Source organism: Rattus norvegicus, chromosome Y (assembly GCF_036323735.1).
Source record: "Rattus norvegicus strain BN/NHsdMcwi chromosome Y, GRCr8, whole genome shotgun sequence".
NCBI lineage: Eukaryota > Metazoa > Chordata > Mammalia > Rodentia > Muridae > Rattus > Rattus norvegicus.
The window spans coordinates 29,336,138-29,348,382 of record NC_086040.1 but is presented as its reverse complement, the minus strand read 5'-3'; positions in this window follow the sequence as shown (position 1 = coordinate 29,348,382).

Here is a 12,245-nt window from a genome sequence, read left to right as displayed (position 1 = left end):
GTAAATACATTCTATCGTTGATTAATTCTGCTATTTGGGTGTTTTTATACTGGCTGGTTCTCTGATGGTTTCATTGCTGCGAAAAGACACCATGACCAAGGCAACTTATAAGGGACAACATTTTTTGGGGGGTTCTTTTTTTTCAGAACTTGGGAACGAACCCAGGTCCTTGTGCTTCCTAGGCAAGCGCTTTACCACTGACCTAAATCCCCAACCCCAAGGGACAACATTTTATTAGGGCAGGCTTTCAGGTTCAGAAGTTCAGTCTATTTTCATCAAGGCAGGAATCATGGAAGCGTGTAGGCAGACATGGTGCTGGACAAGAAGCCTATCACCCCCACAGTGATATGTTTCCCCCAACAATGCCACATCTACTCACACAAGGCCACACCTCCTACTTGTGCCACACTTCCCATGGGACAATCACATTCTAACCACCACCCTGATTTTATGCCAACTGGACACAAGCCAGATTCATCAGAGAAGAGGGCGCCTCAGTTGAGAACATGCCTCCATAAGATCCAAGTGTAGGGCATTTTCTTAGTGATTGGTGGGGGAGGGTCCAGCCCACTGTGAGGGGCACCATTCCTAGGATGGTGGTCCTGGGTTTTATAAGAAAGCAAGCTAAGCAAGACATGAGGAGCAAGACAGTAAGCAGTGCCACTGCATAGCCTCTGCCTCAGTTCCTGCCTCCAGGATGCTGTCCTGTTTGAGTTCCTGCCATAACATCCTTTGGTGATGAGCAGCAATATAGAAGTGTAAGCTGAATAAACCTTTTCCTCTGTAACTTGCTCATTGGTCATGGCGTTTCCTTACAACAATAGGAACCCTAAGTAAGACAATTTCTTATAGAAACAGTGTGTCTAGTAAAGCCACAGACTCTTACCTCATAACCACAAATAGAAAGGTATAGACACTTTGTTTTAATTTAAAGGTAAGACTTGCTCATGTACTGACCTGTGAAGTTCTAGTTTGCTTGCTTCTCTCAGTGATGAATGCCATGTTCAAAACTAACTTGGGGAGGAAAGGGTTATTTGCCTCACAGGTTTCAGATCATCACTGAGGGAAACCAGAACTGGAGCTTGAAGCGGTAACAAGGAACACTGCTTGTTGGCTTGCTCCCTGTCTCAGTCATTGTTCTGTTGCTGTGAAGAGAGATCATGGTCAAGGCAACTACTTTAAATGAAAGCATGTTATTGGAGGCTAGCTTACAGTTTCAGAAATCTGGTCCATCATCATAGGAGGGAGCATAACACTGGAGTAATAGAGAGCTACTCCTCTGTAAGGAGAGAGAGAGAGAGAGAGAGAGAGAGAGAGAGAGAGAGAGAGAGAGAGAGAGGGAAACTCTGGTAAAGCATGGGCTCTTGAAAAATCAAACCCCACCCTTGTAGACACACCCACTTCCTTGAATGAGGCACACCTCTTAATGCTTCTAATCCTTGAAAATACTGTCACTCCCTGTTAACTAAATATACAAATATATGACTGTGGGAGCCTTTCTTATTCAAATTGCCACACTCCCCATGGCTTGCTCCATTACTATTTCTTACAGCCTAAAATGCTATTCTCTTTATACATGACTACTGATGAACTTGCCCACAATGGTGGGCCCTCCCACAACAATCATTAATCAAGAAAATGTTCCATAGGCTTACCCAAAACTAATCTAATGGAGGCAGTTCTTGAATTGTTCTCTCTTCTCAATTGAGACCAGATTTTCAAGTTGGGAAAAAAAAGGGGGGCGAGAGACCCAGCACTGTAATGTTTCTCTTACTCCATGTTACATACTCACCACCAGCCATTCTCTTATCTCAGTGTATAGACCCACTTCCCTGTATGGGAGAACTGAAGAGTCACTACTGTCACCAACATGAATACTCGAGTATATGTGACAATAAATGAATATATTCTACAGCTCCCAACGCCAAGCAAAAGCATTTTAATGTGTGTTACACTTACTGGGAGACTGTCAGTCATTGGCCATGTAATGGGTCACAGTAGACCAGAGAACCAAAAAGTCACAACCTACATATCATCTCCTCTCAGCAGGAGACATAGCCCTTTCTCAAAACCCATGAATCTATCTGTAGGCTTATATTTTTTCAAAACCTACTTTATTTAGGTTTCTTAAACACTTCAACCACCCTTATAGCCCACCAACCAGAGGTAGTAGAGAGAGAAAGTTTATAGGAAAAGTGAGAGAGTTGTGTACCTATATAGAAGTAATTCTTTCAGGCAACTCCAATCTTCATTTTGCAGTACTGTCGAATAGCAAACGCAAAACACAAATCAGTAGCAGTGCCTTGATCTGGCAGAGACCACAAGGCTCTAACAAAACAACAAGAAGCAGCAGAAGCAGCCAGAAGCAGCCCGGATAGCACAGATCCTTTTGTGCATTTCTCATTATGGTATGAAGATCAGCAAAGAACATCGAAGCCTTGCAAGGTTTAGCAATGTAAAAATGTCCTCTCTCTCTGTGGGATTACATTTATGTTCTCCGTTAACATCCTTTCCCCCTTCAAGCTTGTGCTCCAGCGAAATATCACATGCCTTCTCATGTGTCTGCTTCAGCAAAACATCCTCTCCAAACATAGCTTCCAGAAAAACATCCTGTGACACAAGTGATTTCCAAAGAAACCAAAATTTTTCCACTTCATCTAGCCTTATCTCACACTCAGCTGTGACATCACAAACCATTTAATGACAGCCTTCCAATGGTCCTAGGCCTCAGCTCCATCAGTTGCTGGAGCTTCGGCAATTGCACTCCATGAAATTCAGGCCATATCGTGAGCACAACCTTCAGTTATTCCCATAAACATTGTGCTCTCTCTATCTTTGCTCTCAGCCAATAGCTGTCCAACTTCCAGCCAACTCAGCTGTGACCAGAAAAACCCTCATCGAGAAAGCCATTGAATTTGACTTGATTTTTTTTTCCCTGACGAAATGGAGTGTTCTCCCTGCATGGTTACACTGGTGTCTGAGTCATCTGTAATGAAACACACTACTAGTAAGAGCAAAGCCATAGGAACTATGACAAATAGAAAGTCACACGACAAGCCTCACAGTTGGCCAAGCATTTTCTGCAGCTTTATTGAAGTATACGTTGCATACTTAAAAAATCCATTTATTTTAACTGTGTAGTTTAATGATTTTAAAGTAAAATTTATAGCTTCCTTCCTTTTTTAATACTCATTTCCCCGTAGTTCATAGGATATCGAAGTTTATTAAAAACACAGAAGTGAAGTCAGGAGAAGGACCAGAGCGGGAAGCAGCAAGGTTCTTGATTTGCTAAGACAACAGATATATTGGCAGAATCTTCTGGATAAAACCACTTGGGAAACATTGGGTCTTCTCTAAGTGTGCAGCCTCCAGAAAAAGAATTTAAAGGATTAAGTCATGGGTCGTCCTACATCAAATCCGGACCTGGCATGGAATGGTCAGACTCACTTTTGGCCACTTTCATGTTAATCCCATTCATCACTCTTACAAGTTGGTTAGCAACTCACATAGTAAACAAACTTCTTTTTGTTCATGGTTTCATAGGTTTCAACCCATGGTCACATGACCATGAAAGCGGCATGATAGAGCTCAAATGCTTACCTCACTGGAATCCAAGAAGCACCAACACAGGAAGACACCAAAGACAAAAAAAAAACAACCTCCTAGACATGTCCCAAATGACCAAGTCCCTTAATTTCCTATCTCCTAGTTTCCGGCCACCTTCATACACATTCATCAACAGATGAACTCATTGATTACAGCCCACAGGATCCAATTGCTTTTCATAGTCCCACCTTTGAACATTGTACTGGGATAATGTGTATCTTAAACCCATAGTGTAGGGACAGAAGGTTGTGTAAGAGGTCTAAAATTCACCTCACACTAGAAACAATTGGGTTAGTTTCTCAACATCTCCTATTTCTTTCTGGTACTGAGCTACACCATGTCTGCATTGCGGCATTTTGTCTGGGGTGAGATACCTTCAGCAGTCAATTGTAAAGACGCCCCCCACCATGTGTTGGTTTGAATATAAAATGGGACATCAATAATATAGATACACATATACACAGACTCACAGAGAGAGGGCAAAAGGGAGGGAGTTGAGTCTTAGGAACCCTCAATTTAGAGGGAGTGGAAATATAAGATACAGATGACAGCGAGAAACAGAACAAAGGTGTGTCTTCTATACACCAGAGGACCACTATCCCTCAGCCCTAGCTGACAGGAAAGGGAGAGTAAATTTTCTACAAAGATATAGCTAGTGAAAAGCTGGCCAGTCTCCAGTGGATTGCCCAATGCCCATGAAATTATGGGCAGGATAAATGACTTGAGTGGGTTATTACAGAGGGGAGAAGGAGAGCTTGAATTTGGGAGAAGGGATTAGGTGTGGATGGATCTGGGAGGAGTTAGGAAGAGAAGTGAGAAGTAAATTCTATCATTATATAATGTACAAAGTTCTCAAGGAACTAACAAAAGTGGTTTTTAAAATACCATATCTGTACTAAACACATACAAACCATTTTTCTTGTCATCTCCTAAAAAACAGACACTCATGACTTCATTCCATTAAAAACAAAAGTAATTCAGAGATTATTTAAAATGTAGGAGGATCTGGGGTGACGCAGAGAGGTAAAGCCAAGTGTGTAGTCACACATTCAAACACCAGTGCTTTGTATGGGAACAGGAGGATGATGGGGCTTCCTGACAGTGAGCCTCACATCAGGTTCAGGAAGGAACCCTGTCAGAAGGGAATAAAGTAGATAGTGAAGGAGCAGAACATGCTCTACACTCCCCCAGCCTCTGAACTTACATGTCTCTATGCACATATGCACAAACACACACATATAAATAAGACGAGAGTATACAAGTGGCTTGTATAGGTTATATGCAAATGCAGTGTCATTTCATCCAAGGATCCTGAGGACTTTTAGATCATAGGGAGCCCTGGCGCCAACTCTCAGAGGACAGGATATATCTCCTTATTGTGCAAACAAATCCTTTGTTGAGTGTGTGTCAGTGACTCCACACAATTCTCCTCCTCTAGGTTCCTGTGTATCACAGAGAATGATCTGGAAATACTGAAACAAATATAAACTAAAGGCTTTGTTGGGGTTTCTAATCTTGCGTTAAAATCATATTTATCACGTTTGAATGGAAGGGAAATCTTCAGCTCCCAGCAAAATAGACTCAATCACGTTGGCTTCTGTTTTATCCCATTATGAATAGCAATTAATTGCACATCAATAGCTTCCCATGCTTTGAACTAAATCAGGATGAAGGGATATGTTTCCGTAACAAGTATGTGGATAATCAAGTAGAAAGGGGAGATATGATGCCTTTGGTTTATGGGAGAGTTACAGCTTGATTGTATACTTGTTATGCAAATAACCCTGAAATCTGAGAAATGAAATGTAACGATAAATTATACTACCAAATGGGATGGACACTCATTACTTGATTTCTTTTAAAAGAAAAAAAAAAGAAAAAAACATACTTTAGGATTTTGAATAAATGTGAGATCTCAGGAACTACTCCAGCCATGCCTGCCTGCCAGCCAACCTGCTGCCATGGTGTCTACCACAATGGACCATTGACTCACCCTCTGAAACTTTAAGACCGCAATTATATGTTTCCTGTCATAAAATGATTTGGTCACGATGTCTCTTCATAGCAATAGAACAGTAACTGAGGCACACATCTTCCTGTCTATTTTACTAATACTTCTGTATTTACTTCATTAAAGTTACCTGTTGTCCATTGAACAGTTTTATGAATAAGTTTCAAGTTTAAAGACAAATAGTTCCAAATAAGAGTGGCACTACTAGGAGGTTTGGCCTTTTTAGAGCGGCTGTGGCCTTATTGGAGAAGGTGTGTCACTGAGTGCATGGGCTTTAAGACCCTAACCCTAGCTGCCTGGGAGCCAGTCTTCTAACAGCCTTCAGATGAAGATGTAGAACTCTCAGCTCCTCCTGCACCATGCCTGCCTAGATGCTGTCATGCTCCTGCCTTGATGATAATAGTCTGAAACTATGAACCTTTGAGCCAGCCCCAACTAAATGTCCTTGTAAGATTTGCATTGGTCATGGTTTCTTTTCATAGCAGTAAAACCCTAAGACATACATACATATATACATATACGTATACACCCAGGTTTACACACACACACACACACACACACACACACACACACACACACACACACACACACACACAAACACCATTTACATGGATTTTAGATCTAGCCAGGGTCCCTGGAGTTTCATTGGTCCATCTGACACACATGTTCATGGAACATGTCTCTCCCTGTTTCTTGTTTTAGGAAGTACGTGGACAACATCTGCAGACTCACTTCATTTTACTTTATTCTCCTCTTCAGCCTTAGTAATCTCAACTTACAGAGAGGGAAAGATGGGAAATTGGTTAGATAGCTCTTTTTTTCTGTGGGTAGCTTACATCTCAAGTCACAAAGGGAAAATAAATATAACAAGAAATAATAATACACTTCCAAACCATGATGGGAAGTTCATATCCATTCCCCTTAATGAATGTCAACTTTGGAAATTGGAATCCACAATTAGATGAGACTTTTAAAAAATCCTAATTCTCAGGCAGGCTTTGGTGTTTCTGTTTCTCTGAAAAGGAACAGCACTAGAAAAAGGCAGATGGTAGATTGCTTTTGTCCACAAATCGAATCAGAAGCATTTGATAATGAGCATAGAGGGGGTTCACCCCATGTTTTCCAAAGAATAAAGTAATATGGGGCGGGAGAGACATCTATACAACAGTTGGTGCCTTATTGGAATTAAAAAAAAACGGAAGTCAAGAAATAATATTTCACAAAAGAAAAAACTAGGTTTTCATTAGGCAGAACTGTTTTTAAAATAGCCTTTCTTTTAGTCATGGAAAGAGGGGGATGGAGCAGGTCAGTCGGTAGATAACTAAAGTCATTCCCATCAAAAAATTAAGAATAACGTGGATTGTTAATGGATTTGAATAGAATTAGAATTTTTAGCTTTCAAAGGGGAAAAATTGTGTTCCAGAGAGAGAGAGAAAAAGGAGTGTCCAAACTGATACTTGATTCTTTCAATAAATCTACTGGTAACTCATGTGTTTGTTGATATTAGGATTAAAACGCAAGTTGGATATCTCGACTTAAGAGTTTAACGTGTGTGAATAGCTGCTAGTGGAAAGACTTGTCCTCGGATTTGTCAAAGGCATGAAAAAGCCACCGTGGAGTTACTGAATTTTGTTTCAAAGACTTTAGGTCCTTGTCGGCAGGGATGCAGAGACTCAAAGGAAGGACCTGAGACGTCCTAAGAGGTAGCGTCCAACAACTGAGGCCATGTGCACAGAGAGAAATAGCCTTTCTCAGAAAATGGAGCTAGGAGAAGAAAAAAATGAAGGCGAAATGTCGATCAAATCGCTGTAATAGAACGACGGCAGCCAGTTCACAGAGCAAGGCAACTGTCAGCAACTCGGCCAAGAACTAAGAGGATTTGAAAAGATAATAACAACACAGAGTTCACAGAAGCCACTATAGATTCATGGGGTCTATGAATTTAATCCCATATAATTTGGTCAGAGAAAACAATCAAGGACTCAACCTAGATGCTGGAAGCCTGTGAGAAACCGGAAGTATGTGATTTAAGTGCTGACACCGGAAATGGCTCAAGTCTGCACCTTCATTGGAAGGAGAAAAAATAAGTCACACAGCACCGGAAGTAATCCTTGTCAGAGTCTGTGTGAGGTCGGAAGTGTACTGCACCATGATCAATCAGTAAGCACTGCCTACACATGTCGGGTGAGCCCACACAAGTGAGGAAATGATTTTTAAATTTAAACACAATTTCTAGTAACTAGTAACTTTTAAGTGTCCAGTTTTAGCACAAGCTTCCAGATTCACAACCTTCACTGAACTTGGTGAAACATTTCCTACTCTCCTAGGTATCATAGAAGTGAGAGGGAACCAAGGCAGCCTGGGCAGCACACTTCAGTCTCCAAACAAAGTGCAATTTCCTGGCTAACAGCCACATGGCTAGTCTGCAGTTCACCAATCCTGGTCATGAAGGTATTGAAAAATAGTAGATGCCCTACCTGCTAGAGCCACTGTCTCTGGTTCCTGCCTTCTGGAGGCTCCATGGTCATTCCACCATTAACTCTCTACCATCCTGTTGACAAGTGTCTGGCCTTTATGTTTGACATAGGAGTATATTTTAGTCCTTTAGATCAATCTCTCTCTCTCTCTCTCTCTCTCTCTCTCTCTCTCTCTCTGTGTGTGTGTGTGTGTGTGTGTGTGTGTGTGTGTTTGTGTGTGTGTGTGTAAATATTATAAAGGTTAATAAAAAAAAGTTTCTGGTTCCAGTAAAAATTTAAATAAAGATTATTTTTTAAAGCTTTATTTATTTATTCCATGTATGTGAGAACACTGTCACGTCTTCAGACACACCACCAAAGAGGGCATCAGATCCCATTACAGATGTCTGTGAGCCACCATGTGGTTGCTGGGAATTTAACTCAGGCCATTTGGAAGAGCAGTCAGTGCTCTCTACCACTGAGCCATCTCTCCAGTCCTAAAATAAAGTTTCTTAGAGAGCAGTTTACCGTGGAAAGCAATAAAGATGCCCCATTTATGGATGAACAGTCAGTCTCATTTAACTTCTGGGACTCGGGAAACATCTTGGGCATGGAGGTGGGAAGGGTGTAAGACCCAGAGGGTGTGAAGAAGGGCTGTGGTTCGCTGCCTTCAGGACATGACATGGCTGCTGAAATCGTGAGCTCACAGCCGCTATGGTCATCTGCATAGGTCTATAAAGAACCACCAGCTAGACAGAATCCCTTACTGAGGAGCTTTTCGGGTGCTGATGGCTGCTGGGGTAAAAGAATCATTCTTCTCTGAGGGTTTGGTCACTGGTAGAATTCCCACATTCCTGTAGATGGTCACACACCCATAAGTACATAACCAATGTTAATTGGGCTTAGTGGTTATCGGTTGGGAAAGAGGATATGAATTTTGAGGGATGTTTATTGGCAGGGAATTTCGGGAGAGCAGAGGCTGAAATGGAAGAGGTTTTTCATTGTATACATGTATGAAATTCTCAAGGATAAAGACAATTTATTATTTAATAGAAAATTTAGACTATTAGCTTTAGCTACATAATATAAGGCTGTATGACTCTAAAGAATTCAAATATTCAACATAAATCAAACCAATTGACTGCCTAATGATTCAACAAGCAAATTATATGTACTTAATGTAATGCAATTTCTTCCTCTTTCGGTCTCTTTCTATCTCTTGTCTCTCTGTATCTCTCTCTCTCTCTCTCTCTCTCACACACACACACACACACACACAGATGTACTCTTACATTATTTTTATGTCAAGGTGTCAAAATTCATGACACAATCAAAATAAAGGAATAGAGGTTTCTTTAGGTGACACAGTCACAGTCATTGGGTTCAGACTGTCCTGGCAATGACCACATGGCAACAGTGTATTGATCTGTGTCACTGAGAGGCTGAATGAGCCCTGCTTATATTTGGGTGGATCAGGCAGCCAAGAGTTCAGTCTGAAACAGCCAGCTCCCTCCTTCTATCCCCAGTGACCTACTTCTGTTGGGCAATGTCTGAAAGGAACCACAACCTTCCTAGACAGTGCCATCAGCTTGAGACAAAGTGTTCCCACAGCTGAGACCCTGGGGAAATTTCAGACTTAAGCTCTAACAACAGTGAGCCAGGCAAGTTCGAAATGTTTTGTGAAAACAGTTTAATTTAATTTCACTTCTGTAAACAGAATAGTTTGAATGGATTAAATAAGTTAGTCTGGGAATGAGCCAAAGTTTGTGGCTTAGGAATTTGTTAATAAATAATTAGTTTCAGAGTTGTCAATGAGGGAGCGGGAGCTGGGAAGGAAAGGTGTGTGTGTGTGTATATATATAAGAGAGACTCTGTGTGTGTGTGACAGAGAGAGAGAGAGAAATAACTAGTCACCCAGTTAACACATGTGCATGCACACACATGTGAAAGCCCAAGATACATTCAGTAAATATCCTTAATGTCTTGTCTGTCTTGTTCACTGTGGCAGCAACTCCCACTCACAAGCAAAGCTCCTTTTGGTATGTCTTTCCAGACAGCTTGCTCTGTGCATCATGCCTCTGCCTTCCTAGGTAGAATTATATGATGGTCTTCACATCCACGGGGCATCTATGTAAGTTTCTGGGGAGTAAGTGCTTAACTGCTAGATTATCTCCCTAGCCCCTTTGAGAACTTTCTGTCCCAACTCCCCTTTACCCTTCTTTTTGAGATTTATCGAGTAAGCTTGATAAATGGAGACTGTATACATTTGAAGTATGAGGTGTAATATTCTGATCACATTATACATTGAACAGATATTTTAAGATCAAGCTCATTCTCTCTCTCTCTCTCTCTCTCTCTCTCTCTCTCTCTCTCTCTCTCTCTCAGATTCACTCTCTTAACATACACCACATACAGAAAACCTCAGTGACAATCAGTTTACTGTTCCCAGGCTCTGATGTGTTGTTCATCCTGTAACCAAGTGATGTTATACATTCTGTCCAATCTATTTCTCAAAAGGAAAAATGAGCACGCCAGTCACCCGGTTAAAACCCTCAAATGGCTCCCTGTCACTGAGGGTAAGTTGGAAAACCCCTCTGTTGAAGTCCCTCTGTTGACAGACAAATGCTGTTCCAGAAAGACCAAAAGCTATGACACACCATCCCAAGCCTGGGAAATCATAAGTTTAGTTTCTTGTGTTTGTAAACGGAACAGAAAATGGGGTTTACAAGACAAGGAGAATGTAAAATTTTGTGTTGCTAGAATACTCAGTCACATAGGTTATAGAGCGGCTGAAATCAGGGTTCGACAGGGGTGTGGTTGTGGGATTCATGTGTGTGTAGGAGTTGAGTGCCTTTTCCCAAGTGTGAGGGCACATAAATATGTACATACGTGCAGAGAAGAGTAGAATGTGCATTCTCTTCCTCACTATTCTCTGTCTTTCAGTGTACCACAGCCAACCATTTTAACTAGTGTGGCTGGCCAGGATGCTCTTGGCAATCCACTAGCCTCCACCCTACAATGTTAAAGACATGATTAGCCATGCATGGAGTTTTACAAAGGTGCAGAGAGAATATGAACTCTTCGGGCTTGCAGAGCAAATTCTCTTGCCCACTGAGCTATCTTCCCAGTCCCCATCAGGATATGGTCTATTGCAACCTTCATGCCCTGCCTTCTGCTGTGTGTGTTTCTCAGTGTCCCAAGGGATATTCTCTCACAAAAATGGTTCCACCTCCACATGGATCTGTGCTTACACTCAGAACAGAGTGTCTCTTTTATCAGCAGAACTAATTCAGAGGTGGACATGTTCTGATTGCAGCCTGTAGGGTACAGAAAAGACTAGCTGCATCTTTAAGACTTGAGCTTTCTTACCCTGTGAACAGAAAGCTGGTGTCAATCCCTAGAGGATGGAGAAAAGGAGAGATGTATGAGGGAAAGGGAAGGAGGCAAAGGTGTAGGGGAAAGGTTCAAGTCAAATTAAAAGTTCCAAGTTAGCATCAAACCTGAAGAAAAGACAGGGAGAAATTGACAGTGTTACTGATGTCACCACACACACACACACACACACACACACACACACACACACACACACACACATCTGCTGTGCCTCAGGTGTCATTCCCCCACTAAATAAAATGCTCTTTTAGGCTTATCTGTCCATCTAAAGAGTAGCCTGTAATTAAATAACCACCTTTTAAAATCCTGCTAGTCTGAAAGAAAACCATTTGAGCATTTTCCTTAGCTGATGAATTACACGGACCAGTGGTCCTTGATAAACAGGCCTGTTCTAAGGCGATGCATAAGAAAAAGTAAACACATCTAAAATAATTGATGGGGGATTATGTTCCACATCTCCGGCCTCACTCAGTAGACTCTGTCCCCAGCAGGGAGCAGAGCCCAACTAGGACCAGCTGCAACACTGGTCTTCCAGAGTGTGTAAGGTACAGAAGGGCCCCTTCCGGAACTCTGTCAGACCTCACTTTTCCCAGAACAAATGCTGTTGCTGCCCATGCTGAGACACTGGAGCCGAAAGAGTGAGGATAAAACAGCTCCCTTTGGCGACCATCTCTCCTAAGGAAGTTCCTCATCAGAGCCATAGGTTTTTCACTGCTGCTTCAGGTCCTGATCATGGCTGTAATGGCTGTCTGTGGTGCTGACCTTTTCCTCATAAAGTT